Raw genomic sequence first — 27313 nt, forward strand, 5'->3', positions numbered from 1 at the left:
AATATATTTGGTAAATAAGGTTACAAAAGATTAAATAAATGTTTTTCCTGCAAAATACCTCAAAGCCTTTAATAGGGTAATGTTCATTCTAATAAGTTTATCCAAGATTTTATCCAAGAGTGTCTTAGCTCTAGCGGCTATAACAAAATACCATAGACTGTTGCTGGGTGGATTAAGCAACAGACGTTTATTTGCCACAGTTCTCATGGCTTGGAAGTCCAAGATCAAGGTGACAGCAGATTCCTGGCTTATAGACAGCCAGCTGCCTTCTCACTCTATGCTCACATGCCTTTCCTCTGTGTATGTCTCTCCTTTCTGCCTATTAGAGCATGAATTCCATCATGAGGACCCCATCTTCAAGAACACCACCTAAACCTAATTACTTCTCAAAGGCCCCACCTCCAAATACGATTACACTGGGGGGTTAGAGCTACAACATATGAATTTGGGAGGAACACAACATTCAGCCTATAACAAAAAGAATGATAGAATAAGTTTTTATCCAAATTTATTTGACCATGGAATTCCATTTTTCTAAATACAACTATAAGTTATTTAGAAAAAATAGGGTATGTATTAAATGATTGTATTTCTGAATTTAAAAGAAATATTTGATAATAGAAATTTAGGTTACTTCAATTATGAAAATAAGGCAGAAAACTACCATATGGTGGGTACAGCTATGTTCTATACGTTTTACATTTAATTTCCAATATTGTAGACTATGTTTTAGAATATTATTAATGAGGGAACTGAGGCTTAGATAGGTTATTTTCTCATTGTATTACTTCTAATAAACAACTATAGAAACACCTCTGCTATTGGGATTTTTATATAATTTATCTTCCAACTTGAGATACATTTGTGAGCAAAACAGGATATCAAAGTTATAAAATTATGTACGTTTTAAAGTGTATAATTATAGACTGATAAATTGGTTCTAATGTTTGCTAGACTTATAAAGTGGTTGTATTTACACTATTTAGGAAATATTGTTTTCAAACACCAGACTAGATAGGATGCTGGTACAGAAGACATCTCATGGGCAAGAGGAAATACCTGGTCACCTTCATTCAAGACTAGTTCATTCTTCCTCTCCAGCTTTACCTTCTACTGCTCTTCACATCAGTTAAACTGGATTCCATGTGTTCCCTATGAGACCTCTGGCCTTCTCACTTTCATTAATGCCATTCTCTCTGCCTGAAATTTTTCTTGTAATCAAACAAAATCCTTCCAGTTCCTTAACACACAATGCTACCTTCTTGACATCTCTCCATTCCCCATAGTCCCTACAAACAATGGTGTCTTCTTCTGAAATTCCCTTATACTTAGTTTAAGCAACTAGGATGACTTATCATATTGGCCTTTGTTGCAGCTATTTATGTAATTATCTTAACTTCTAAATTAAATCAATGACAGCTGGAGAAAAGGAACTTTTTATGCATTTGGTATATCAAGACATTCTTGTTACCCATATGCTATCTTGTATTCTAGGTGCTAAATATTTGATTTTTGAATGTTTTGTGGATGAATAAATGATTGTATTCAGAACTTCAAATGAGTATTAGAACTGAAGTATGCCTCATTATTGATTTCTACTATTTCTAATCCTTGAGTATTAGCATGGAGCTGAAGGAAAGAATGGGCCAAATTTAGGAAAAGTTTTTTTAAAAAGATAAACTGAGTAGTGGACATATGAGATAGGTCATTGCCATTTTTCTGTAGCACCAAGCATTCATGACTAAATTAAAAATACAGTCCACTATCAGCATATTGATATAATTTGAAGTGTTTCTCATAAAAGATCTATTTGTTCTCAGTTTTTGTTACATTTGCCATTGAATTGTTGCTATTAAATGAACTAAATCCAGAATTTAAAACTCAGTAGCATCAAAAGATCTATAATCATGAGATATAGCCAGTGGTTTTACATTTACACTTTATTTTTATTTTATTTTTTTTTGTGGTACGTGGGCCTCTCAGTGTTGTGTCCTCTCCCGTTGCCGAGCACAGGCTCTGGACGCGCAGGCTCAGTGGCCATGGCTCACGGGCCCAGCCGCTCCGCGGCATGTGGGATCTTCCCTGACCAGGGCACGAACCCATGTCCCCTGCATCGGCAGGCGGACTCTCAACCACTGCGCCACCAGGAAAGTGCCAACATTTATACATTCTTTTAACACATATTTTTCAGTACTCTTTATGCCCACATGGAGCTTTCGGACTAGTGGTGAAGATAGACAATAATCAAATTACCACAGAATAAATGTAAGAGAGCTGCTGTGTTTAGTATAAGAATTTGTGTGGAAAAGTGAGAGCATTTTATAACATTTTTGTCCTGTAAGCAAGTACAAGTAAAGTTGTCCTGAAGAATTTATGAGTATTTAGAATCTGAAGAAATAGCAAGAATTAACTAGCAGAGATTAGAAGGAAGAATATTCTTTATTCTTTCTGGGGGATTAGCATGTGCTCTATGATGATTAGAAGCATTTGGAGTTTAAGAAACTGACAAAAGTGAAATGAGGTGAAAGAGGTGGATAGGGGCCTAAGAAAGGTCTTTAGGACCTTTGGGCTTCTAGAAACAGAGGAAGTCAACCATTCATGTGTATAAATGGGGTAAGTATAGATTAGTCATTCCAAAAGATCACACCCTTTGAAGGGTGAGGTTATGCGTCATATCTCAGTCTAATGTGGTACCTTGAACATCATAAGAACTATTTTTGCATACCTAAGATGAAGAAATAAAGTTTCAAAGTCTTTTTTGCAGAAAATTTACAAATCAAGAATTTTTTTTTTTACTTTTATCTCTATGGCATATCAGGAATAGGAAAATAAAAATATTTGCCACTTACAAACTTTCTTAAATCCTGAAATTTTGTATATTAGGAAATATATAATCAGCATCTTGGGGTCTTGAATTTTCTTGAATGAAAAATGTTTTCCTGATGAACTCTCAAAACTCTCAATAAGTTATTCTCATTCATTTATTTCCATTCACTTTATTGACTTGTGACGACCGCAATAGAGTGATATCAAACATCTACCCAATTCAGTTTTCTGACAGAAGCTTTCAGATTGAGTATTGGAGGATCATCTTAACTTGTTTGTCTCTACCATAGGCCAGGTCCTGTACTAGGTACCAGGGATACAGGAGGAAATGTGACAATGTCTCTGCTTTCATAGAGCTTCCTTTGAAGATGGAGGAGGTAGACATTGAAGAAGCTAATAAAGCATCAGAAGGTACTTTCTGAGAGTGAAAGATGCTAAGAAGAATTTTAAAATATGATAAAAATGGGGGACTACTGCTTTGGGGAATGGTTTCCTTAATTATAATGGTCAGGGTCAGAAAACAAGTGCAGTTTGGAAACAGCTTTTTCAAATGCTCTGTTGAAAGATCATAGGTAGAGACATGCATTTCAACAGTGCAATATGGACTTTTTTAATTCTTTTCATTTGGTTTGGGTTTTCATGCTATCCACGCAGAATATGTAGCAAGTATTAAATCCTCCAACATATAATCAAATAATATTAAAACTCCTTACTAGAAATTTGATATGTTTTCCAGATAAGGAAATGTTAAATTTTAAAATGTTAAATTCAAGTTAGGTTATCAAGTTGGCTCATCAGCCCCTGACAGTACAGCTTTCAGGGTCACTTGGTCCTCTCATTATCCTGCAATATGTTTAAGGAGTTTTACTACTGCTGTATGAACCTCACAGCCAGGATGGTAAACCAGACCTGAGCCACTAAGATTCATTCTGAATACTAACTGAAACTGAAACTCTTCTCAGAAAGAAAGAAAGAGAAAAGGAGAGGGAGAGAATGGAGAAAGTAAAGAAAAAAGTACAAGGAGAAGAGATAGGAAATGAAGAAAAATAAATGAGAGAACAAAATATAAATGAGAGAGACAGGGCAAATGAGAGCCAGCAGATAGTGCAGAGCCTAGAAGGTAGGGAGACACCTGCTGTGCTGGGCTACTGCCCACGGTGGGCAGGTGCTTCCTTTTCACATGGTCACCCAAAGGTTTCAGGACCTTATTCTCTCTACTTCTATCTCTATACTCCATGCAAAGTGGAAAAAAACTTTCATTTTTCTTTAGAACTCAGGCTGGGGACTTTTAACACTGAAGCGGCACTTGAGGGCAGGTTTAAGTCACAATGTTCTTCATAGGATGTGCATTCAATTCACATTTTTGAATTACTAAACTGAAGATGGGGCATAAATAGCAACTATACTCACCTCCACATCTACTTCATTCCTAGAGACAGAACATCAATTGAAGGACAAGAGGTGGGAATGGTTAAGATTTTACCTAAAATCTCATTCTGATTCCTCTTCTCTCCCCCCTCCAAAATAACCCCAGTAAAACATGCTTTATAATGTGGTTAGACAAACAACAGATTATCTCCACTCTCTTTGGGAACACTATTTCTTCTCTCTTTATGGAATATTCAATTCTTAGCTATTTGACCTTAAGCAAGGTAGTTAATCTCACTGTATCTCAATTTCCTCTCCCTGTGAATGACGATAATGAGAGGACCTACCTCATAGGATTGTTAGGAATATTAAATGAGATGATTTGTATAAAAAGATTATACCACAGAAGTATTCAATGGATATTAGTCCCTAGGCAATTCTGGATTAAACGGGCAGTGGGTGTGTAGGAAAACCTTATGAGGGTGATATCAAACAGTTAATTTAAGTGAGAGTTCTCAAGTAGAAAATTAAAATATGTATTTTTTTGTACACCAAGTTTGGGAAATGTTTCATATCACATATGGAAACCTAAAAGAGAATCAGGAAAATGAAAATATTTAAAGGATAGAGGAAGCAACATTCTCAATGGAGACTGAGATGGTGCTAAAAGAAAGATACTAGAAAACTCAAGAAATTCAAGAGAAAGGAACATTTTAAACAAGGTGGATTAATAATATCCAGTGCTATTGTATAAGAACTAGAAGATGCCCCCTTTGATTTGTCAACAAGGAGATCAGTTGAAAGAAGCTATTGCAGTAGAGTGGGGTGGTGGTAGTTGTGACTTGCTTTGGTTTTAAAAGTGAATGGTAGAGAATGAATTGAAGATTGTGTGAATACAGCAAACATTTCAGAAGTTTGACTATAAAGGGAATGAGAAAGATAGGGAATATTTAGAGAGAAATTTGAAGCAACTGTGACAATTTCTATGAGATGTGTTTTCTAAACCTGTGGTAGGCAGCATAATAGCCCTCCAAAGAAGTCCACACCCTAATCCCTAGTATCTGTAAAGATGGTGCTTTCCATGACAGAAGCAATTTCGCAAACATGATTAAGATTATAAATCTTGAAATTGGAGATTATCCTGGATTATCTAGATGGGCTCAATCTAATTACATTAGTCCTTAAAAGCAGACAACAACAACAAAATTTTTAAAAATTTAAAAAGCAGACAACATTTCCTGGCTGTGGTTAGTGAGAGAAGGTTCAGAGAGATGCAAAGTTTCTCACTTTGATGATGGAGAAAGAGGGACACAAGCCAAGCAATACATCGCCTCTCTGAGCTAGAAAAGGCAAGTTACTGGATTCTTACCCAGAGCCTCCAGAAAGGAGCACAGCCCTGCTGACATCTTAATTTTAGGTTAATGAGACTCATATTGGACTTCTGACCTGCAGCAAGATAAGATAGTAAATTTATGCTGTCTTAAGCAAATAAGTTTGTGGTGATTTTTTATGGCAGCCACACAAAACTAGTACAACCCATCTTTTCCTCCTGGCTCACAACCTCCTCTGTGGTTAGGTGGTTCCATGTGACTAAACTCCAGCTAATGGGATGTACATGAAAACGATGTCAGTATCTCAGGCCTGGCCCTAAACACTCATGAGATCATTCCAGTCTTTCTCTTTCCTGTTATCCAGTCTCAGAAGATACAGCAGATTTCCTCCTGACCCTACACAATGGAATAACCATAGGATGGAGAAATCCCTACGTGGAGCTTCATTGGACTGAACTCTGTCATGATTAGAAATAAACTTTTATAGTGTTAAGCACCCATATGGTGAGATATTTGGGGTTGTTTTTATACTAGGTATCATTACTTCCTCTGAATAACACAATTGTTACTAGTTAGTTTGTTTTTTTAATGATTATTGAGATTGAATGTATTTGAATCCTCAGGCAAAGAAGCAAGTTGACATGTTAACATTCAAGGTAGGGTTGCAGAGGTGGAGAGAGAGAAAGAAGGCAATAAAGCAGTAGAGCTAGAATTAGAGCACAAGTAATGGGACTAGACTTGGTGGGGGAGAGGAAGAAGCAAAGAAAAGAATGAGGGTAAGTTTTAAAGTTATGGTGATAGAAAATTTAGAAATAGACCATCCCATCTGATAACTTCTATCTTCTCTATAAACATGGTAGTAAAGTCATTTGTTGGAGAGATGGACAGTAGTTTGGTCAGAGATCTGATGAGAGTGAGGAAGAATGAAAATAGTCACCGAGGAAAGGGCAAAGAGTGTTGACTAGAGTTCCACACCGCACTGAATATCCAAATAAGATGGAACATCATGATTTTATAAAGACAGCAACATGCCCACTTGTGAGTTTGTCTCATGCAGTGATAACCAACACATAACTAAGTATTGGATGTTTAATCAATTGCATTGAAATGGTGTTGGAGTTTTTCTATATAGGTTTACTAGCTTATAACACGATAAAATATAGTATTTGCCATAAGAATTATTGATCTGATGAGGCATATGTCATTTATCCATCCAGGATCTGTTTTCAGCCTTTTCTTCAATGCTCTCAGCCACAGGACTATGGACTGCATTATCCAGGCTCTGTAGCCTTGACTTAAGTTTGACTGCCAGGATATTGGAGGAGAGAAGAAAGGATAGAGGACTTTTCCCTCTTGCCTTGCCTTGATTGTATCAGTGACTATACATCTTTTGTCAGACATCCTTGGCCCACAGTGCCAAACTGTCTCTGGACTCTAGCAACAATCTTTCATCCCCATTTCTCCTTCAAATCTAGGACTCAGAGTGGCTTCTCATTATTGTTATTCTCTGAATATTTACTTCCTTTATTGGTTTCCTTAACCCTATTCATGCCACTGTAAATGGCCCCATTGTTATACTCTCTTCAGTTAAACCCTTGTGTGTACCATTAACTTCTTTTAGAACCTTGACTAACACTGATTTGGAGGCCATTGTAAGGCCCTTGGTTCTACCCTGAGTGAGATGAGAAATTTTGGAATATTCTGAGCTCTGCAACTATTTAGATGTGTGACTTTTAACAAGTCACATAACCTCTCCCCACTTCAGTGTAATCTGTAAAATAAGATAATTGATATACTGAATAATTTCAAAGGTCCTTTATGTTTTTTTAAAGTATTTAATATATTAGTCATCTTTACACTGACTACTCTGATTCTTTATTAACTGGGTGACTTAAGGATGTGGGTCCAGGGGAGCTACCTTTCCTCAAATCACAAAAAAGAAAAAAAATCCTTCATCCCAAGCAACTCATAAAATTTCTATCCAGGGAGATTATTTTCTATCCCTTTTTAAATGCACTTCCATATATATCTCACTGTAGGTATACTTCATTTTTTCAGTGGTTTCAAGATTTACATTTGAGAAATTCTGGATACTTGCTATAAGTTTTGAAAGAAATTATTGAAGTTGTGAAGATAGAGATACCAAAATTATTCCCTAAGTGCAGATCTAATATAGGATGAGCAATAAATAAACACAAATTTTAAAAGAATCATAGTTGCTTATCCACTTTTAATATATATTACAAGTAATTAATGCCAGATGAAAAGGAGAAAAGAAATTCTGAAAATACTCTCGCAAACCTATCGTGTGTGTTAAACATGTGTAAAGTATTTATTGTCCATCAGATAGTCATTTTCAGCAACTGGAAATATGTTTAATTTTAATTTTAAATGTCCTTTTTCCACAATTTTGATCCATCAAAGATCATTAATTGGCGGGCTTCCCTGGTGGCTCAGTGGTTGAGAATCCGCCTGCCGATGCAGGAGACACGGGTTCGTGCCCTGGTCCGGGAAGATCCCACATGCCGCGGAGCAACTAAGCCCGTGAGCCATGGCCGCCAGGCCTGCGCGTCCAGAGCCTGTGCTCCGCAACGGGAGAGGCCACAACAGTGAGAGGCCCGCATACCGCAAAAAAAAAAAAAAAAAAAAAAAAAAAAAAGATCATTAATTGGGTTCTCTCATTTACTATTCAATACTTTTGCTCTTGATTTGGCTTGTGAAATTATGAGTTCACAGAGATACTTTTTAAAGAAAATGTACCATTCCTCTGAACATTCACTTAGCATTCTCATAACTTACTATGTTACAACTTATTTTTTTATATTTTAGTCCTTAGTATTTCTATGATTAACCTAGAAAGTGCAGGTTTTAAAAAAATCTTACTGGATTCACTGTCATTCCTTACCTTCTCAACATTTTAGTGAATGTTTATTACAACTTCAGTAGTAGCATTTAAGGGGGAAAAAATCACAGCAGATCACATTCTGCCTAGAAAATGTTAATGAACAAGGAATGGAATAATAGCAGCTACTGTTTTTCTATAATGCTAGGTGGGTTTTATGCGTGATTTTAAAGGTTTTTAATGTGAATCATATCATTTTTACCATTGATACATAGAACCTCCTATTGCCTTATTGTTGAATCTTGGACTGTTTCTCTGCCGTAGAATTTAAGTGCCCACACCATAAGATTTGTGGATATTGTACTGATACTCTACATCATGTATATAAATGTAGATCTTTCCATATGGACAGAGGCAAAGAACAATGACGGACTGCATCTATGCTAAAATGTTCTTTTTATAATTACCTAAACTAATCTAAGTAGTTACTGATTTACTTGTCTTATGTGCCACAATATTGTATTTTGAAAGTAAGGATTACTTTATATTCATTTCTCTATACTTAAAAAAAATCCCTCCAACTAAAATTACTAAAATAAATAATTATGAATATATCTCTTCTTTCAAAGAATGAGAAAATGAGTGCCAAGAAATCCACTAAGCTTTCAAAGTCTTTTAACTAGTTAGTAGCAAAGCAGGGCATAGAATCCAGGTCTATTGACTTTCAGAACCATTAATCTATTGCCTTGCCACCATTTTCTTGGAACTTCTCTATGAACTTCCTACATCCTACCTCTTATCTTGAACTCACGTCAATGAATGAGTATCTTCTTTCTTTCTTCCTTTCTTTCTCTCTTTCTTCAGTGGCAATCTTGGAAATCTCAAGAAAGTCTTCCTGATTTTGTCATCAGCAGAACGCATTCATGTTATGCCTTTTTATGTTCTTATTCAATCCTTGTCTGAGGATGAAATATTGGACTTGTAATGCTGCACATATGTTATGTAAATTATAGTAGCATATTGTATTGCTTTGACCTTTACAACACTCTATAATTTGATTGGCTGACTAGTCAAGTTCATACTGTTTACAGTCTTGCCCTTACTTGGACGGACACGATGAGATATTCCAATCTAGCCAATCAAAGTATAGAATATCGAAAAGGTCAGAGTAGTATAATGTTTTCTTAAACTACAGTCTTCCCTTTACCTTTCAAATAATGAATTCTCATAAAAAAGAGATAAATCCTATGAAATAAATTTATCTGAGAATAATACATGTAATGAGTATTTTTATTTAAGTTGATGTCAACTTTCTTGTTTTCAAACTTGGTTCTCTTAAGAGAACTGCTTAGGTTTTTTATTAAAGCTGTGTTGTCACAGACTGTGTTTCACTATTCTTTGAATTTACAGCACCTACAAATATTATATTGTAGTAAAATGCTTCATATATACATATGTATATGTGTATATATAATTTGTTGAATAGGTAAGATTTGCAAACTGTACCAATTCTGGCTCATTCTTCTTAGTTATATGGCACCACACTTCCCTTGGTCTTTTTTACAGGCTTATTTTGTTCTTTCCAGTTTTCTCAAAGCTCAGTATCCAGCCCTCTTCTCACTATATTCTTTCTTCCTGGGAAATATTCAGTACAGCATATTTCAGTCATTATCCATAAGCCAGGATCTTTCATATGTGTATCTCTAGAACACTCTTCTGAGTTATAGACCCTTGTATCTAATTGCCTACTTGAATTTCCCAATTGACTTTCAGGGGGAACCCAATTTCATCATATCAAACACTAAACCATGACGCTCCTCATCAGACTTGTTTTTCACCTAGAGCCCTTGTCACAGTGAATGGCACTACCATCATTCTGCCACAGAACATTAGAAGTGGAAGGAAACTTAGAGACAATGGATCCACCATTTGTTTTAGAGAGGGTAAATGGTGGTTCAGCAAAGTGTCTTACAGTTAATTAACACAGAGATTGCCTTTGAATTCTGACTTCCTGTGACACCATCTGCTCAACTTCCCATGAACCCTACACTGCTTTGCCTTTACTTGTTACTGCCTTGCTGTTCAATAGAATCTCATAGTTCCATGCACTTTATTTAATAACAACACAATATCAAAACATTATTAGGTAAACCTTATGATAGATTTCAAGGGATGGAAATTAATATTAAAAAATCTTCTGCACCTTTCAAGTCTATCTAGTAAGATACTGGACAGTATAGGGGTTGCAGTAACAGGTTATATGATCAAAGTTACCAAAGTGATGGGCTGCAGAAAATAAATAAAAATAGTAAAGTCTCTATACCCCTAGAAATTTTAAATACTAAATTTATATCCTTGCTGGAAAACCATGGTAACTTTCTTCACTTTTACCATCTATTCTAAGTACCCTGATAGTCCACATTGTCAAGGATGTGCTCTTAAAGCACTGTTGTTGAAGAAGAAAAAAAATGCTTTCTGACTTATCCAGTTTTAAATGCATGCTTGCTTGATGATGTATCAAGAAAACCATTATCACAATTAAATTTAAACAAAGAGTTTGACCATTTAAAAGTATTTGATTTTTCTTTTTGCAAAAGCAACAAAAATAAACAATATGATTTTAAAGTCCAAAATGAGGCAATCAACTACATAGAGATGATACGTGGTTTTATTGGAAGATGGATTGAAACCTAGGAAATTTCGTCATTAATAATTTATCTAAATTCTACATTGGACCAAATATTATGTATTCAATAATTTAACAAGAAGAGGGTTTCCCCCCCCGACTCACATTTACAAATAACAGATCCTTGCTTTATAACCCACAGAAACCTGCCCAAAGACCAGAGGTGTATAAGATTAAAATCTGTCCTGTAGCTTCTAAATAATGTATGTTGGGTCTTTTCAGGTATTGATTGGTCAAAACACTCCTTGCAAAATGGAGAGGGGATTTTGATAATGGAGAAGCATTTCTATCAAGATATCCTAAGAAATAGTTCCCTCAGATTTTAAAACCACTCCCCCAACACGTGATTATTCTCTAAATCCCTGGCTGAGCAAGTAACCATTTTAATTAGACTCTGAGGCAAGCAACATTGTGTCCATGGTAACAGGTATAAAAAGAACTTTAAAAAAAAGGAAAAAAAAAGAAAAATGTGATAACTGAAAATGTGTTTAAATCATGATAAAAGGATTTAAACAGATGTTATTTTTTTCAAAGTGTTATTTTAAAAGAGAATTTTAAAGGGCTCTTGATATGAGAAAAAAAATCATTTTTGGATGTGTCTGTAGGGAAGGTTTCTCACTCCTAAATGCTGTAGTTCATGATTGCCATGGGTGAATTGGGTGCCTGGTAAATGAAAGGGTGCCAGAGGGGAGAAATCCGAAAGGAAAACCAAGGAACCTTCAGTTAGCTGTTTAAATCCAAGTGAGTTAAAATGTCTTCAGTGCTATTTAATAGATTGTGTGTTTAACAGTCTTTTAAATTAAAGTTTGTGTTCAGAATAGAGAAAGTGCTGGACTTGAGTTTTGGAGACAGGACTGAATGTGGATAAATCAGGACATATTGCTTAGAGAGTAGAAGAAAAGGTAAGAACACAGAGCAGTGCTTTCTTGAAAGGTAGATGCACTTTCTACAGCTTTAGACAGTAACTGCCACACCAACCATACCAAATGATTTTCTTCACCCATGCATTTGAGCTTCTCTGTATTATATGCTTTCATACTTGAAAAGCTACACACATACACACACACACACATGCACACACACACATTTATTTTTATATTAAAAGGGATATGGGCAAAGGATTGTCCCTTCCCTAGCAACCCACGTTTTCAGAATCAGTAGAAAGCCATTAAGTACAAGAAGTAAGAAGGCTTGTTCTTCTTGTGTTCACTTTTTTTCCTTTTTTGCCCACAATTGCCTTCTCTAGGCACAGTGATTCTGACACTTTGTTTAAAATGAGTAACAGCTCCCTAAAGTTAAATGTCCCTTAGAAGGCCTAGGCACATTCCATGGAACTAAGTGAAAGGTAAAGTTATAAGAGAAAACCCAGAAAGAGGAGGAAAGGAAACTTTGGACCTGGCAGAAGGATGGCTTATTTTGGCTGGACTCCTCCTGTAGTTTAAATACCTACTGACTGAACGCAAATCGGACGTTAAGGAAGGCTGGAGTGCCCATGTAAAGGAAAACAAACAAGCAGTGACCCTAAGTTGGTCTTAGAGGAAGTCAAATCTCTTGTTGCTTTGCCTCAGATGTTGAAAGAACCTAAATATTGCTTTGTGTGCAACATGATTTTTAGTTCTTTAGTTTTTGATAAATAAACTGGTTATTTGAGAAAATGCCAGCCAGTGGAGGCGAACTCTGAGGAGCAGCAAAGAATGTGGGAAGATAAAAGAGAATTTAAGAATGTAGTTTAAAATCTTCATTTTTTTTTTTTTTTAAAGAAGATGTTGGGTGTAGGAGTTTTATTAATTAATTTATTTATTTTTGCTGTGTTGGGTCTTCATTTCTGTGCGAGGGCTTTCTCCAGTTGTGGCAAGCGGGACCACTCTTCATCGCGGTGCGGGGGCCTCTCACTATCGCGGCATCTCTTTCTGTGGAGCACAGGCTCCAGACACGCAGGCTCAGTAGTTGCAGCTCACGGGCCTAGTTGCCCGTGAGCAACTAGGCATGTGGGATGTGGCATGTGGGATCCTCCCAGACCAGAGCTCGAACCCGTATCCCCTGCATTAGCAGGCAGACTCTCAACCACTGCGCCACCAGGGAAGCCCTAAAATCTTCCTTTTAAGTTTGTACTCAGATCTGATGTTTAAACTAATAAGCTTTCTAAGACTTAGTAAATCTATATATTATATGGGATACAGAGTAAAACAGTATAGCAGTAATTATAATATCTTTTATATTAAACAAGGAATTTTGTTTCATCCATCATTCACAACTAGATATAGTAGTTATACATAAAGACATTCCTAAGTCTGTACACACACATACAAACTCACATACACATAGATACACATACTCATACAAACATAGACACACACATATTCACACCTCCAAACAAACAGGAAAAAAAGTGGCTGCATCATAGCTGTACATGCAGTCTGTATCATGGAGAAGTTTTTTTCTGCCACTCTGTCACAATGTAGGTATAAATGATACATACATATAATTAATTTCAAAGCTCTGACATTTCATTTTGACCATTTCAGTTTGCCTAAAAGCAAAATAATATGTGTTGTTAAGATTTTAGTAATAAAAGAAGGATCTTTTCTAAAAGAGTATTTTTGGGGGGATATTATTTCCAGAATATTAATAGGTGTACCATGAGAATAAGGGCTCCATAACTACATATGTTTATGGAAATAATGTCTTAAATAAAGTTAGGGGTTTTTTTTTTTCATGAAAAACTTCTCAAGATTTTTAATCTGTTGATTATGATCTCTAAATGAGAATGAATCCTTCAGTATTTGCCAAACAGATTTGTTCATAGAGCCTTATTTTTCATAGCAGTTTTGAAGAATAATGTAACACGAGATGGGGAACACTGACAAGGGGAAGATGCTTTGGTTCAAAAGGTTGATACTCAAACACTGCATCCTTTTAAAATGAATGCTAGTTATAGTTTTTGTGCACTGACTAGGCCAAGCACTGTGCAACAGCTTGTTTTATTCTTGGGACAACCCTGTGAAATGCATATGAATATCTGCATTTAATGGTGAAACAAAGTAAGATCCAGAGAGGCTAAATATTTTTCCCAAGTTCATGCAGCTAACAGGAGATGAAGCTAACATTTGAAACAGCTTTGTTTTTCTTGTAGGCTGCGTTCTACCAGGGAAAGATGAATCAGTATCCAGGCATGCAACGTGAAAGCAGGGATACATTGTTTAAAAAGCAGAGTAAGTACCCTCCTTCATGTCATAATTTCAGAGGTTCCAGGTAGTTCCCCTTCCTCAAAATACTGTCTCAAGACATCTACATAATGCAAAAATTCTGAATAAAAATGCTTTGTTCACAAGATTCATTTTCCCCTTTGAAAAATATAAATATTCTTGCCTATACTTTAAAGGTGTCTCAATACTAAAGATATTCCCAGAACTGACTGAGCAGCAGCATTACTTAGAGAAAACTTAAAAACAAAAATAAAAACAAGCAAACAAAACCAGACACATTACACTAGACCTTTTAAAACAGTACCTAAAGCTGGAGTTCAGGAATCTTTATTAATTTTTTTAAGTTCCCCAGGTACTTAATCATTACTTAAATATTTATCAATATTTTCCCTTCTCAGTATATGTAGATTAATTAGAGAGATATTATGACAGCATAGAAAAAAACAATAAATTTGGTGTCACAGGATTTGAGCTGAAATCTCAGCCTCACTGTTTAAATCTGTAAGACCCTGGATGAAGTCAGTTATCTCCAGTGGTTTCCATGTCATCATTTGATACTGGGGATACTAACATTCCTCAAATTATTATTATTATTAATAAAAGATATACTAGATGCAAAGAGCTATTTGCATACTATATACTTGTTTCATCTTCTTTCTTGAGAGAACAAGAAAGTTCATTCATGGTTGTGCTTGGAGATGGTTAGACACTCATTGTTTCCCTTTGGGGAAAGACAGGCAGATACAAGGGGGAAAGAGGCAAAGTCAGGAAGAAGGGCCTCCTGGACTTTCTTCTTTGCCCTGTTCATATTTGTATATCTTCCCTGGGTCTTTTTTCATCAGAATAGGACTAGAGGAACACTAGCTCTTGGAGTTTTCTTATTTGTTCATAACAGATTGTGGATCAGATTCAAGTTTGTTTCAGCATTTTCTATTGGCAGCTGGTGCCCCTTAAAATAAGGTCCAGTCTGCACAGCAGACCAGACCAGGCTCAAAGGTACATCCACAGTCTTGATTATACATGATATTTGGGTATTCTACCTCCAAATCATGAATCTGATAAAGAAAGGGATTCATACGAACTCTTTCAAGAGTTTAGGGAGTGGTTATACCAAAGCATTTCTTAAAGCAATTTTTTTTTAATTCTAAAAACTTCTCAAAAGTGAATAATTCAAAATATTTGAATTATACAAGTAGAGATTTTATATTTTTAATTGAGTGGCTGATTTATTCCTTGAGTGGGTATAAGGTAATATAGAAACTTAGATTCTTGTGGGTTTTGTTTGTTTGTTTGTTATGTTTGATTTCCTGGCCCCTTTTACTTGACTCAACCTATAAAATCCAAATTATTTACATAACATTAAGTGGTTAGCTTATGAAGATTCACATTCATTGGCCTATTTTTGAAGATACTTGTCTACTTGCATATTAAACATTTTCTAGTTTCCAAACGCAATATGTCTATTTTTCAGGTGATAGTATAAGGAATAATCAAAGTGCTATTAAAGGAAAATAATGTGTTATTACATAAAATTGAAGGATCTAAATCAAAGTAATATTTTGAAACAAAACTTAATTTCTTTATGCTTTTCCAATGGGAGAAATAATTGTAAATTATATCTAGACAAACGTATTGATATCACAACTTTGTTATTATAAGAACAGCCGAAGACAGTGATTTTCATAACTGTTTAAATTTCTCTTTTATGGACTTCTACTATAGATTATACAATATATGTGTATTAAAAGAAAATTAAAGAATCACATTTACTGAACAATGTGGACAATTACCTTTGAAAAAAACATGGGAAACAATATTTTTAGAAGGTACTATAACAACTCAAAAAGAAAATTATCATCTGGATTCCATTTCGCTCATTATCCAGTCCCTCTATCTTAACAGAAAACATCACCCAGAAGTAAGTTGATCTATATGAAATTGCCAATATTCAACCATTTTTATCTGTAAAAAATGGCAATTTCTTATGATTTCATTAAATATTAAGTCAACTGCATGAGTTGCTTATAAATTTTGGAGATTAATCCTTTGTCAGTTGCTTCATTTGCAACTATTTTCCGTATGCTAACACATATATATGGAATCTAAGAAAAAGAAATGTCATGAAGAGCCTAGGGGTAGGACGGGAATAAAACACAGACCTACTAGAGCATGGACTTGAGGATATGGAGAGGGGGAAGGGTAAGCTGTGACGAAGTGAGAGAGTGGCATGGACATATATACACTACCAAAGGTAGGGTGGATAGCTAGTGGGAAGCAGCCGCATGGCACAGGGAGATCAGCTAGGGGGTTTGTGACCACCTAGCGGGGTGGGATAGGGAGGGCGGGAGGGAGGGAGATGCAAGAGGGATGGGATATGGGGATATATGTATATGTATAGCTGATTCATTTTGTTATACAGCAGAAACTAACACACCATTGTAAAGCAATTATACTCCAATAAAGATGTTAAAAAATTAAGTCAATTATGTAGTAGCAGATATTACAGTTATTATCAAGTCTAACAAAAAGTACACCTTCTTAAAAAAAAACCCAAGACAATCCACATTCAAATAGATAAGTAAATAATTTCTGCAGTTCAAATGATTTTCTCAATTCAGGGAAACTGTAGACTATGTTTTGTCTTATAAGAGGTTAATGAGAATTAGCTTTACTACAATAACCTCCTCCAATTTCCAATTTACTGCAATAGCTTCTTCTGATTACCTCATTAAAATAGCATGGGTACCATTTGTGTTGGTATGGGGTCTTCTGAACACAGATTACTGTGCATCATTCTAATATTTACAGTATAACTCCTATAGAACCCCAATGTTTTTCTTTTCATTGAGAAATAGGTAAGAAAAAGAGGACTTGAATAAAGTTCACACAAGCTGCTACCAAAATAAAGGCATGTTTTAGTGATCAGTTACATCAGTATGATCCTTTGTTCATATCAGTTGTTGCCAAAGTTCTTAGATATGGGATATTGACATAATTCCGGGAAAATAATTTCAAGACCTGGAATTCCACAACCAAAACCAATATTTAGCATTTGTGAAAACTAGCACAGTCTCCTAATGGAAGTGAATTACAGTGTAAAAAAAGACCACACAGTAAGTTCAACATGTTGTTAAAATGTCTTACAATTATGTATAATTGGTTGCTGAAGCAGCCCATTCTATGGGTTAATAATTCAAAAATGGAGTGGGGGAAGGGGTAGTCACTGAGATTTTAAAGGCAAGCCCAGACCTCTTCACTCCCCCTTTTAAAGCTTCTCCTAACTAGTCAAACTGCTTCCCTGTGTGAATCATCCTGAAGCAGAATATCTATATCATATAATACTTCTGAGTAAAGATAGATTTTATTACCCAGATTAAGCCCTGCAGCATGTCAAAATAAATATCTGAATAGGAATTTTTTAAAAAAAGAATCATAAGCCCTGCGAACAGTGTCACTTCCCACTTTCTTCTTCCTTTTGTTGTCTCCTTCATCCTTTATAAAATTGATGCTCCCTGTGTTGGGCACTACTTGGCATTAGTTCCTATTGGCATTTTATCGTGGTGGATGATGGGGATGAAGGTGATCTTAGTGAATTAAGCTTTGTAGTTTTCAATTTATCAATCAATAAGAAACATTATTTAAATAAGTAACTTTCACTGGCAGAATGCCTAAATTTAAAATAGTGACCTGGCCACAGAGCCTTAAAAAATAGTAGTGTTCTCATCCCCAAAACTGCAGAAAGGAATACAATTACAGCAGAAACAACAACAAAACAATCATTGTTCTCAGTGGATAGGACCTAGCATCTGTGTTGAGACCTATGGGCACATATGGCTGTGCCCAGAAGCTCTTCATGTCCATGGCCTGCCTGGGATGGAGGGGACACTTTGGAGGGAGTCCACCAAATTACTTAAGAGATGCTGCCTCTTGTTTTGCACTGTGTTCATCTTTGTGCTTCATACTCTAACCAGGATGCTGAATCAGATGAAACTAAAAGATGAAACGCTAGACAATATTTTTTTTCAAGTGATGTTTTCAGTTACTAAACATACTTCCTCCTGTTTTAGGAAGATTTCTGATCATCTAGTTACCTGATAATCAATTGTGCCAGAGATATTTAAGAGGTGCTTACCAGAAAGTGTGTCTCTATGCCTTTGTTAAGCCTAAATGACATTTACTTTTTTTAATCGTAAAATTTAGCAAGCTATATTCCTGTTCTGTTTTGTTATAAGAAATAAATTTCCATTGCCATCTTTAATTTCTGGATATTTTGATTCTAAATAAAGTATGAGTCCAGACCTTTGCAAAAATCAAGGAAAAAAAAACTCATGTTGCTTAAGGTCTTAAAAAATGCAGTCCCTTCTTAGTTATAATACACTGTGGTGATGGTTTAAAACTGCAAACTTTTAATTTAATGTAACTCACTGTTGCTTTTCTAAATGTTGGAAATTTTTACCCTTATTATTTTTTGGTTTATCAGCACACCAATCACAGAGAAGTTGAAATTTCAAGTCAAAGTTGCTCTTTCCCGGTGATTCTAGTTAAAGTCTTGTTATATTTCTTACTTGTGTCGAAAATCTTGTATCTAAACTTAAATGGAAGTCACATATGCAGCCTTGTGAGATCCAGAGTACCCTTTACATGTTCCATGGGCCTCAGCCAAATGAATAATTGTCCATCAGCTTATGGTTCATTAGGGACCACAAATCAGTTGAGTGGGAGGTGTTTCATAGGAAACTATTCAAACCTAAGTTTTGCTTGATTCCTGATGAATAGAACAGCCTGGGATAAGGAACTTTCATCTAAGAGCTCCAAGGTAGTTAGGCTGGTGATAGCTAAGGCCTCTAAAGCTAATTGGGCAGATAAGAAAAAGGGGTAGCAATCTGGTCTGGACATAGAAAGGAGACATTCCTCGGTGTTTATTGGCGAGTAGAAAACTTCACTGGAAGGGTGATCTAAAAATGAAATTCACTAACGAATTAAACTTCAACAAGCACTGTCCATGGTGGAAAATATAGCAATAAACCTTGCAATTTTGATTTTTGTTTCTTTTTAAGGGGAAGAAAGATGTATGTTAATTTTAAAATGTCTTATTTTTATTAGCATTAACTTACATTGTAATTGATGTTTAGTTTTATAATCTTTCAAAATTCATCTTGACTAAAGTTATTTTTATATTTATGTTCAATTAGCCTATTATTTTAAGGGGAAGAAAACTGTAGCATATCCCTAACTAGATACAAATAGATTCCTCTTGTCTGAATTTCCACCATTTTTGCCCATGAACATATGCTGGAATCATTTTATGACAAGTTTTCTCTTTAGTCCCATGGGAAAATGAATTCACATTCCAGGTTTCAGAAATTCATGAAAGAGATAACGTACCTGTGTTAAGGTTATATGATATTAAAAAAAGCTTTGAAAGTACTGAATCTTACTAAACCCAACACAAACAAAAATAACTTTATGCAGCATTCCAAGAAAGATTGGGGAGATGCAGAAATAGTTTGTAAAGTTTTTCAGTTCCTAGTGATTTTGATACATGAAAAGTGAAAGGCTATAAACTAATTCAGATGGTAAGCTGATCTTTTAGAATCTTACATGCATACTATATTGTTAATTAAAACATACTTTGAGTATGTAACTGTAACTGTCTAGTCTTGCTTTCTGCATGTTAGAGAATGTCATTAACTCAGAGAAATATAATGTCCTACATTTCCTTTGGAAGCATTCTAAAAGGCACATGTTACCCAGGAAGAAAAGGAGAGCTCAGAGAAATCTGTTAAAACACAGGTTACTTAATGAAAGAAGCAAATTGTAATTTTAGAATTTAAAAGAAGGGTGTCCCTAATAGCAGGAGAAATGGGACAGAAAATTTCATGTGTGAAGGAGGAGAGGTTTGGAGCCACCAGCATCCCTTCTCAGTGGCTAACCTGGGTAGGCATCACCCAGGGATGGCCACAAAGATGATGCAAATATTTCACAATTTTTATAAGAAAAATCATATAAGAAACATGGAAGTCATAGCATCACATTGACTAGAAGGAAATGTAGTATTCTTTATTTCCTTTTTCTTGAGCCATCAGGGAATCTTATCTAGTTGCAAGAATTCAATTCTAAGTGAAATGTACATTACATATTTACATAACTATGAGTTTTTATTACATAATTTTGGAATTGTTAAATATTTGTGTTTAGTAAATTGATTCAATTCTACATGGTGTCTGAATCTAATTTTGTACACATAAGATTGACATCTGAATTTTAGGTCTCTTGTCTATGTCACAAAAGCTTAAATGATTTTTAACCCAACTACTCTCCATCTCTTTTATTTTACATATCAATATATTCCTATGTAAAAGTATTATTGTATGTTAATACAGAATTTCTGTACTAGATGAAAACTCAGTACATAATTGGGACTGCTCTTTCTCCTAACAAGTGCAACCATTCAACATTGAAAAAGTATCTCATTGAGTTACATAGCAGAATTTTAAGTTATTGTTGAGAGTAATTGTTCACCTTGCCATCTTTGGCATAAAAATGCGTAGATCTCAGAATTTCTCCAAGAATTCACACATCTAGGGGGGAAAAAGCAAACTACACAGAACAGTTCTTCCACTGTGAAAAATAGCAAAATTCCACACCTATAACAAATTGCAAATTTTCACATATTTGCTCCAGGCAAACATTTGCAATTTTCACAGCAAATAAGGCTTTTGGCTCCAATATACACTTTTTTTTTCTTTTTTGTCTTCTATCCCCTTGGAAAATAATCACTTTCCCTATTTTCAGAAAACCAGAAAAACACAAGGCAAAATTACTGATAATATCATGCTTATTCTAGGTATTTTAATTTTGATATCCACCCACTTAGACAAAATGTATTAGTTCAACATGGCTGTACCTGATTCAAGAATCCATGAGTTTGTACAAGGACTGTGTAAATGAAACTTAACTGTTATTGTTACCAGGGATACCCAATTCCATTCTGATCAGAGGGATTGTTCTTAAAATGTTGCCTAGTGCTTTCAGGAAATATGATTTTTTTCCAGTGATCAAATAAAAAGAGAAGTTGGGTTTCCCCTAAAATAAGTGATTTTTTATTTTAGTACCATAAGGCAATGGTTCTCAGGCAAGGGACGATGGTATTGCCCAATCAGTTATGAAGTGCAAAGAATATTTTTTCTACTAATACTTATACAAACATTTGTTTACATTAAAAATAAACAAAATAAAAATCTAGAGACAGTGCAAGTCTGTCTTGATACTAATATCCTCTAATTTACTTGCCTTCTAATGTATTTCATAGAATGGGAATGAGTTGTGGCTTTATTACAATAAGTACATTGGAAACTGTGCATAACCCACCCATGGGAAAATCTTTCCTAGGACAACATCACCCACAAGCTTTTGTTCCGTGGTTAAAAAAAAAAAAAAAAAAAAAAAAAGGTGAAAGTTGAGCACTGCCTTAATACTCTAGAAAGAAAGCATGTTGTTTCACCAGTGTTGGTTTAGGTTTTCAAACTCATAAATTAAATTCTATGCTATTCAGTTTATTTACTTCAGAACCACTTTATTTTATCTAGTAATGTAGGAGTGTGTGTGTGTGTGTGTGTGTGTGTGTGTTTGTGTGTGTGTGTGTGTGTAACTTTCTGTTGCACAGCTGTCCACTTGGCTCCTGGTTTCTATATAGGATCTGTAAGTTATTCCAAGGGAAGTCATCTGAAAGCACAGAACAGATCAGGCCCTGCTCCTCTTCAAAACGTGACTTTTGACAGCAGAAAAAAGTCCAGTCTCTTTAACCTGTTTTTTAAAGACCAAGCACAATTTGATCACTGTCTACATTACCAGGTTCTTCTTCCATATATCTCCTTCGTGCTACCGATACCTGAACGTTCTGACATGTTTAATCTCACTTGGATGTCTTTGCTTATGCTAGTCTGATGTGTGCTTTCTCCCTGCAGTTCCCCTGCTGGATTCCTCATCAGCTAACTCTCAGCTAATAGGCCATTTCTTTAGAAAAACGATTCACAATCTCCCTATTTGGAACTCTTTCTTGTCTTCTATGATAACACTTTCCCCATTAATTCAAATTATTCATTTGTCAAATCTTTATTGAGTACCTAATATTGCCAACATCTGATAGAGACAAATGCAAAGGTTATTAGACATAGTTTTTGCCTTTTAAAAGTTCACCATGAGGAATATTGTCCCAATCTGATTTTATAGGCAATGGGCAGGAAGGCTATCTCTTTATACTTACTGGTACTTTAAAATTGCAGGCAATTAATTTTTTTAATGAATTACTGTGCTTCACTATATGAAGAACACACGTAGCCAATTTGTTTAGTATTTGATTTATGAAAAGAATGAGGGCAATAAGAACCAAGAATATAGGGACTATTTATATAAATGTAGTTTTTAAAAGTGCAATTATCTGCTCCACAACTGAAAGTGCAGTGAATTTAGAGGAAAATACCCTGCTGGTGTGTTTGGGGAGCTTCTTCCTTATATCAGCAGTGCTTCAGTTCCTATGGCAGTTTCCTATTGTGCGTTACTTTGTCTTTCAGAACTAAGAAGAAAGGATTTGACCCAGTGATCATAAGATTTTCTCTAATCCTTTTAATTTAGTGCATATCTTAAGTGTATCATATTTTTAAACTCTGTTTTCTCCACCTTTTAAATCTTAGGCTAATTGCAATAAACACAGGTGTGCCAAATCTTCCAAATGCCAACACAACCATTTAACCCAGTGGACAACACAAAAATCAAAGTTGATCATTTTTTTCTTCTTTTTGCCTAGTTTTGAAATAATTCTATAACTCTGTCCATTTTTATGTATTTGGCACCAGCTAACGCAGGGATCTACCTACCACTCTAGTCCCAGTAGATTATGCTTTTACTTGCAGAGGACAAAATGTAAGCTCAGAAGCTTGAGTTAGTAGCCCTCTTCCTTTCCAGCCTCTTTTTAACTAGTCTCTGTTTCTCATTTGTTTTCACATAGTAAAGAACTGCTTCTATATTCGTTTCCACTGATGGTTAGTCACACTTCTTTGCCTGTGTTCTTACTGTACCAGCTACCAGGAAAAACCCTTCCTGCACACCATCGAAATACAATTAGTTCACCATAACTCTAATTATTAGTTGACAATTCAACACAATTGTCACTTTTAGGAAGATTGTCAAATCATAAGATAAGTAAAATGCCACCCTACCCTACCTGTCTGACATACTATGCATGAGAGTATCTTAGCATTTATTATATTTATGTTAACTTTTTGTGTGTCCCTCTTCTACTAGACTACATGTACTAGGAGGAAAATGCTGCTTATTGTTCATCTCCAGAGTCTACCATGTTGCTTCGCATTTAAAATTCATTCAATAACCCAATATTATTGAACTGAGATGCACTTTTTGGTGTAGGAGGAGACAGAGATGGACAAGAGGCCATCTGGACCCCAAGTCTCATTCAATTTAACATATGTACTTTGTCATATCAAATATAAGATTAGAAATTATTAAAATTCTGACAATTCTGAAAATAACTGATAAAGCTACACCTTTATCAACACTTGGGTAACACTTTCTGGCTTGCCTCTTCTATATATGATTTCATTTGATCCTCATAATGAGACCATGAGGTGGGTATTATCTCCAAGATTAGAGAAGAGAAAATTCAGATTTAGAGAACTTGAATGACTTCCTTAAGATTACGCTGCTAGACAGCAGCCAGAGAATTGAAACCAGGCCATCAGACTCTAAAACCCTTTCTCTTAATACTTAACATTAAGGTTCTTAAAAATAGCAAAAGAAAAAAAGCAATGTATTTATTGAACCCTACTAATGCATCACTGATACTCCACTGCTAAATGAGGTGTTTTGAGGGGAGAGGGGACAGTTACCGTATGTTTGGCCCCCGTGCAATAGAAGAAAGCCTTAATTTTGTAATTAATATATCAATGAAATTCTTTTGTAATAAGAAATATATGTTTAATGAAAGGTACTTAGTGATTATTCACTAATTTTATGTCTATCATTTAATCCATGGAGTATATATATAGGTATATAGAATATGGAAAATTTCACGGACATCTTCAACATAATTATCAAATCGCTTCTTTTGTATATTTTCACACATTATAGTTTTAGTAAAAATATCTAAAGGTCAAAACTGTGTAAAATTTTCATTTTTATATGTGCTCCTTATATATTTGTGTGAAGTGGGCTTTCAATTACAGTGTCCAGAAACTATAATACAACATAGGTATTAACTTATTCAATAAGTAAATCCTAGTTCATTTCCACAAACATTTATTGAGTGTTTCTTATGTTGGACCTAGCATAGGTCGAGAATTGTGTTCTTGATACAGTGGAGTAAACAAAGATAAAGAAACCATATCCCTTTATATTTGCATTCTGATGGTTCTGCAATTGAGTAGGACTGGAGGTCATATTTGAAAGGTCTGTGAATTTTTGAAAACCAATTCAGAAATTATTTGGTAGAATAAAGCAGGAAGGTGAAATTGATGCTCCCATCTCATTAAAACATCTTTGATATTAGTATGAGCTGGAGGAAACTTAATGGTGCAAAATCCCCAGAAGGTTATTATTAAATATAAATATAAGTATGTAGGAATGAAAGCTTTACCATCAGCAGCAGCAGTGAAAAATGAGAAGAAATGGCTGATGATAGAGATCAGGCCACAGTGACATTAATACAACTGGGTAGATGTGGTAAGGATAAACCAGAGATTTAAAGATTGCTGAGTAGAGAGATTATAACACCAAGGTCTCAGAGAAAAGGCCAGGAATAAAGATAATTTTTTTTGTTTGGGGCTTCCCTGGTGGTGCAGTGGTTGGGAGTCCGCCTGCCGATGCAGGGGGCGCAGGTTCGTGCCCTAGTCCGGGAGGATCCCGCGTGCCGCGGAGCGGCTGGGCCCGTGGGCCGTGGCCGCTGGGCCTGCGCGTCCGGAGCCTGCGCTCCGCAGCGGGAGGGGCCGCAACGGTGAGAGGCCCATATACCGGAAAAAAAAAAAAAAAAAAAAAAAAAAAAAAAAAAAATTTTTTGTTTGTTTGTTTTTGTGGTACGCGGGCCTCTCACTGTTGTGGCCTCTCCCGTTGTGGAGCACAGGTTTCAGACGCACAGGCTCAGTGGCCATGGCTCATGGGCCCAGCCGCTCTGCAGCATGTGGGATCTTCCCGGACTGGGGCACGAACCCATGTCCCCTGCATCGGCAGGCGGACTCTCAACCACTGCGCCACCAGGGAAGCCCTATTTTTTGTTTTAAGAGAGGTTATTATTGAGTTTAAGACAGAATTTGAAGGTTCCTTATGGATAAACCAAAATATTTAAAATTTGTCTCCTGGGAATATGTTATCTCACTTATATACACTCGCCTATGCTCATACATCCATATGTGCAAAATCCCCCTCCCTTGCTCAAGGGGTTATATGTTCTTACAATTAATATTTCTTTTAAAATAAACACCTAAATTTAGTGTTTAAATAAACACCTAAAAGTTCACACTCAAATACCCACATTTGGATATGTCTATGAATAAAAATAATCCATTATACTTGTTTACCATTTTTATTTCCAAAACACTTTTCAAATCTAATTTTTTGAAAGACATTATGTTAATATATGTGAAAAAGGTGTTAAGTTTTACTTAAGCAAAAACCTATGTGTCATGGGGAGTTCAAACGCCAATATACAATTTTGGTGACATTCTTACTTGCATCTCCCCAGATGGTAATTGAAAAATCAATGCAGTATTCTGTTTGAATTATCTTTCTCCAGGCACTGATTATAGTACTATTTTATCACCTCTGGGGGGAAGTGTTTACTGAGCATTTCCTATGGGCAAAGAACTCAGGTAGGTGTTGATGGCCATATAAAACAAGTATTCTGGAAAATATTCCAGAATCACTTTTTTCTCAAACAAACCACTCCATACTTGCCTTCTGCATTCCATGTAACAGCAATTTCCAGCTTTTTTATCATTATGTACGTCTCACCTTGCTAATAATTAATTTTTAATACTTATTTCAAAAACCTTGTTAAGCCACTGTATGTTAGTGTGCAGAGTAACAAACACTTTTATGACCTGCTAGTTTATAAATTTTACAATGATCCAGTTCTCCTGAGATGGATTGAAGCCATATTAGTTACATGGTGGTCAATAGACAAGTGCTCAAAATCCTTTGATAATGGTACTAGTGTCACCTAATGACAGTTAAAGCCTGTGGAATAATACTTCATAGATAAGTTTTTTAAGCCATTGAAATGAAGAGCTAAGACGCCTTAAGATTTTATGTAGTTACGCTTTAAGTTGTATTCCTTAAATATTATTTTCTCATCAAGGTTTTTGAAAGGACCTGGCTTTCAAACAATTTGGAGGTCATGTCTCTTAGAATGTCTAGAATTTGAGTTTCCCACATTGTTAAAAAGGGCAGAGATTAATGATTCCAGAGTCAGATAAACTGGTAATCGAGTGGCAATTCTGGGAAAGATGGTTTTTATAAACTCTACTCTTCTGAGAGATCCATGGGAATGGCTAACAGAATATCAAATGGGAGAGGGGAATTTTCATTGGTGACAAAAATATGAAGGATTATAGTTTTGTGCCCCCAACTTCAAAGTATTTTAACTAAATAATAAACAGGGGGAAATGGTGAATTGAGTAGGAACGTGGCTTCAGTCCAGACTCTTCTCTCAATAGTTCCATGATCTTAGAAGAAAATATAAAAAATTCCAATCACTTGATTTTCTCATATACAAAGTGGAAAGGGGTCGTATTTGTTATCTACCTCATAGAGTTGCTATGAAATTTAAATAACAGGTTAAGTGCTCAGTCTGGCGCCTAGTCCTTGGTAAGCACTCAACGAGTGTTATTTAGCAACTCACCTCTGCCCCATCTTCCTCACCGCTGTTACACAAGAGGGAATTGGGGTCAGATTTCTGACCCTCTTCTACCACCAAAATTTCCCCAAGGAGCTATGTGGCCAGGATCTGAGTGGATAAAATGCTGAGAGAACTCCGTTCACAGCC

The 27313-nt window shown here is 35.6% G+C and overlaps 1 long non-coding RNA gene across 1 annotated transcript in view; it reads left to right on the forward strand.

Annotated features, from left to right (window-relative positions):
• Positions 1 to 11717: 11717 nt before the first annotated feature.
• Positions 11718 to 27313, forward strand: part of LOC136793708 (uncharacterized) — a 147193-nt gene continuing 131597 nt past the window's right edge. Inside the window, exons 1-2 of the long non-coding RNA XR_010839325.1 lie at positions 11718 to 11794; positions 14187 to 14265. This is a non-coding gene — a long non-coding RNA (uncharacterized lncRNA). The remainder of the gene's footprint in view (positions 11795 to 14186; positions 14266 to 27313) is intronic.

The sequence above is a fragment of the Kogia breviceps genome, chromosome 2 (genome assembly GCF_026419965.1).
Source record: "Kogia breviceps isolate mKogBre1 chromosome 2, mKogBre1 haplotype 1, whole genome shotgun sequence".
In the NCBI taxonomy this organism is placed as follows: domain Eukaryota; kingdom Metazoa; phylum Chordata; class Mammalia; order Artiodactyla; family Physeteridae; genus Kogia; species Kogia breviceps.